The sequence below is a fragment of the Sinocyclocheilus grahami genome, unplaced genomic scaffold, assembly GCF_001515645.1.
Source record: "Sinocyclocheilus grahami isolate Dianchi unplaced genomic scaffold, SAMN03320097.WGS_v1.1 scaffold2361.1, whole genome shotgun sequence".
NCBI lineage: Eukaryota > Metazoa > Chordata > Actinopteri > Cypriniformes > Cyprinidae > Sinocyclocheilus > Sinocyclocheilus grahami.
Genome location: NW_015507540.1, coordinates 13,095 through 18,009, shown reverse-complemented (window position 1 = coordinate 18,009; position 4,915 = coordinate 13,095).

The window sequence follows — 4,915 nt, the reverse complement described above, 5'->3', positions numbered from 1 at the left end:
TGTGTGTGTGTGTGTGTGTGTGTGTGTGTGTGTGTGTGTGTGTGTGTGTGCTGGGGGTTAGTAGATGGAGCATGTTTAATATAATTACACATATCCTCCTTGTGAAGTACAGCCATGTGAGACAGCACTAATGCCATAAACACAAACCTGCAGGGAGAGAGAGACCGACACACAGATGTTTGGACAGCAGCAAATGAAGCGAATACACTCTCGGCACGGCAGTCATTTACCGGCCGCAGACAGACTGACCTCATGTGAAGGAGAAACTCACATACATCCCGTCCTGAAATCATGCAAAATCACAGGAAGTCCTAAAACACAGCATGCATCACATGCAATATCCAATCCAATACGTTTCTTACTCATTTTAGACTGAAATAGTGTCTTTGTTTTGCGTCACACTTTCTACAAAATATGATGCATTTCATAGCATTTTTGCTTTCGATGACCGCTTGTACATTTTTCCTAAATCAGCATAAAAATGCAAACACATGATTCCTGTCTGAATCTGAGCCCGATTGCAACGATTTGATCAATTCTCAGCACGTTTTCACATGCATGGCACTATTTGATGCCTAATCCTGTTTTCAAGGTCAGAATTATGGCCAGAGACAGTGAACATGCAAACATGATGCTTTCTGCTTCATCTGAGGTTGCTTTACTAAATACAAAAGTGACAGAAAATTACATTCTGTGAAAAAAAGCTTACTTATTATCTTATATTTATGTAAAGATCTTTGAACATATTTGTTCCAATCCTTTGTTAAATTATATTTTGAATACTTGAAAACTTGACTGTTTTTGTTATTTTGATAATTGCATTAAAGCTGATACATTCAGTATATATATATATATATATATTTTAATCATTTTATTTATCATTTTACGCCATATCAACATCAAAGGCTACATTCACAACAAACTCACCATAAGATTTAAAAGTCTTAAAAACAATATTTCTTTGAGTTTTACACAATAAATCGACAATATTTTTTACAAACAAATAAAATGAATTTTCCATGAAAAATTAACAAATTTAATAACTTATCAGTAAATATGAACACGAACTAAAAGTATTTTTCATTGTTAGTTCATGTTAACTAACACAGTTAACGAATGTTAACAAATGGAAATGGTAACACTTTATTAGTTCATTAGTTAGTTAACACGAACTAAATAATCGAATAGCATCAAGAAATACTGATTTAAGTTGAATTCATTTACATGACTATTTTAGTGCTGCAACATAGAAGCAAACTACACAAATACCTGCAATCAAAAAGATTATTACTATTATTACTAAGAAAATACTATCTCAGTCTTTATACTATAAAAAAAAGTAAAATCAAGTTTAATGTCACTTGCCATTTTTTTAATTAATTGTGAAGTTTGCTAACATTTTCTGAGTGAAAATTGTTTCTACATCAATTTTCTGTAGATGGTAAATCATGACAAAATGTACATTTTTGGCTGACCTCTTAACCCTGAGATATTAAAAAATACATATATTGTAATCTGTTATTTCAGTATTATTTATATACTAATAAATTATTTATGAATTACTATATATTTTATTTATTTCAGTTTCAGTCATTTAAATTTTTTGTTAAACTTTTGCTCTTTTATGTTTTATTAATTTTTCAGTTTTTAACATTTATATTTAAATTTTTCATTCATTTAAATTTTTTATTTAACTTTTGTTCTTTTTTCATTTATTAATTTTAAAATTGAAAAATGAATTAAAAATATTTTACATTTTAATTTTTTTTAATTTCTTTAAAAATATATATTTGGCTTTATTTCAGTCATTTTCTTAATTTTTCTTAATTTTTGTTTAAACATTTCTATTTAGCTTAACTTATTTATTTCAGTATCTTCTCGTCAGTCTCGCCTCACTCTTCTTGTCAGTCAGCTGGACTCACTCTCCTCACTGGAGAAATGAAATCTGATCTGTGATGCGACTGTCATTCGGCACGCTGCATTGAGCAGCCGCGTTCAGTTTTCAATTGTAGTGTCTGTTCTTTTACTGAACTAAATTATTTTTATTACTATAAAAAATCTAAACGACGGTGGAGGTTGGTGCCGCGGTGGGCAAGTGACATAACCGGTGTTGCAGCTTAACACCGGTATCACCGTCAGCACCGTCTATCACGGCAAGCCTACTGAGCATCTGTTTAAATCCGCACTCAATCAATCAGCTTCATAAGCTAAAGAATCAGCGGGATTCTCATGCCAACAAAATATTAGCAATAATCCGCAAGACAGATATTCAACAAAATCACGCTCTCAGACTCACAGTGTTAAAAGAATCACGGTAAGCTCTTTAACGAGCTGTAACGAGTGTAGTGTCCTCTCTGCGTGCGTCTGAGATCCCAGAATGCTTTGTAAAATGCCCCCTGCTGACGTCTACCCATAATGCACCACATTGATACCTCTGTGCGCTGGCGTCTGTGCCTGTCGACGAAAGCCATGCCAATTTACGGTGTCACGTAAACGCTTTGTGCTTTTTTCCTCGCATGCTTTTAAATATTTGGACGCCTTTAGGGAAGATGCATTATTCATTCAAAACTACATTTCATTTGCAGTGGGAAACCTGTAAAGCAAAGGGGGAAAATCTTATAAAATCAATTAGATTCCTGCCCTCAAACGACCACACAGAGGCCTGGCACCATATCAGAGCCCGATCTCGTGTTTCATTTCGCGTTTAGCAGAGAGAAAATCAGAGAAAGGGTGAATGAAAGTTAAAGCTGGTGCTGAATTAACGCTGCAATGTGTCCAAAACTACTGCTATGAGAGATATTCAAACACCTTATTATTTGTTCACATTAGTTCACAGCGTAGATAATGTCAATGTTTGCAATGCATTTTTAAAAACAAACGTTGTGTCATTGTTTGTTCATGTGAGTGCATTAAGTAAACAACTGTTTTTAAATGCTACAAAATATAATGTTCTTTGTTAGTTCATGTTGCAATAGCTAATGCATTAACTAATGCTAACAAATGAGACCTTATTACACAATTTCAGAAAATATATGCTTGAATGTAAAGCAGATTGCCACAAGGAGGGATATGACTTTATCCACACGAATATAAAAATACAAGGACTCAAAATATATTTTGAAGAACAGTTGACGGTAGACACTGACTGCCATTGTATGGAAAAACTACTATCCCAAGTCAACGGAGACCAGCAACTGTTTGGTTACCAATATTCTTCAAAATATCTTCTTTTGTGTTCAACTAGAAAGCAACAATTTTCAGACAGAGTTTTCATTTTAGTGTGAACTGTGAAGTATCCCTTTAAAACATGCATGGCCAATCTTACAGACCTTAAATACTCTTACATCACAATAAACACTGCAAAGCAAAGTTTGAAGAACAGTTGACGGTAGACACTGACTGCCATTGTATGGAAAAACTACTATCCCAAGTCAACGGAGACCAGCAACTGTTTGGTTACCAATATTCTTCAAAATATCTTCTTTTGTGTTCAACTAGAAAGCAACAATTTTCAGACAGAGTTTTCATTTTAGTGTGAACTGTGAAGTATCCCTTTAAAACATGCATGGCAAATCTTACAGACCTTAAATACTCTTACATCACAATAAACACTGCAAAGCAAAACGGGGGAAAATAGTGTAATCAGCATGATTGAATCATAACACAAAACTTTCAAACAAGATTTCAATAATCAGATGAAAAAGTGAGAGAAAAACAAAAAACCACTGCAAGAGAGCTAAAACTTGACTACATCTAAACTAAAATGAGCTCACAAATATAACCAAACCCTTCGCAATCTACCTGTGGAACTGTACATCCATACACCTCAACATCTTTACTGTAATTCTAAATGAAATCTATTTAAAATGCTACAAAAATCTACAAGTGTTATTTTAGTATCATTGAGATACTTTATTTTTATTAATATTTTGAATCTGTTTTTATTTTTATATTTTCGGTTTTCATTTTATTTTTAGTTTTGTTGTGTTTTTGTAATTTTTTGTATTTTATGCATGTTTAAATATTTTTTATTAATTTTATTTCAATTTGGCTATTTTAGTACATCAAGTTAAACTAAATTAAAATGAGAAATGCTGCTTTGGTAGCATTATACATTTATAATATGTTTTTTTATTTTATTTGATTATAAATATATATATATATATACACATTTCAGTTCGTATTATTATTTTATTTCAAGTAAAATTTATTTTTCATTTCAACTTTTTCAATTTATTCAATTTTCTATTTAATCATTGTTCTATTTAATTCAAAAAAACATTTTTTCTGATTTTAGTTCAGTTTCACCTGTAGTTATTATACCTTTCACCTTTACTATAATAACCATGTAACAATTCATATAAAATTGATATATATTGTACAAAATGGTTATATCTTTTAAATGATCTTATTGCATCTTTTTACAAATATTACAAATGCAACTAGACTTTTGCACCTGTTCAAAGACACTTTCAAACATCGCACACAGAAATAAATCAGAAGTTCCCAGAAGGACGCTTACAGTCCCTCAGCGTGCGTGTGTGTTAAATTCCCCGCGCCGGTGCTAAACTCTGTGTTTTCCTGTAATGCAAGCAGCGTTTGGATGTGAGAGTTGGAAGGCTGAGTCTGTGGCACAGTGTTGATGTTACTGTTTATCCTATAAAACTTTGATATGACACATATAAATCATTCACTAAGGAAATGATTGCCTCAAACAGAATGCGCCGCCTCTCACTGCATGCTGAAACATTAATGCTTTTTAAGTCATAAATTATGACATGGCAATTTCTGTGCCGCAGGGGTAAAACTCCTCTTCCTCTGCATGTGCACACACACACACACACACACACACACACACACACACTCTCTCTCACACACACACACACTCTCTCTCTCACACACACACACACACACA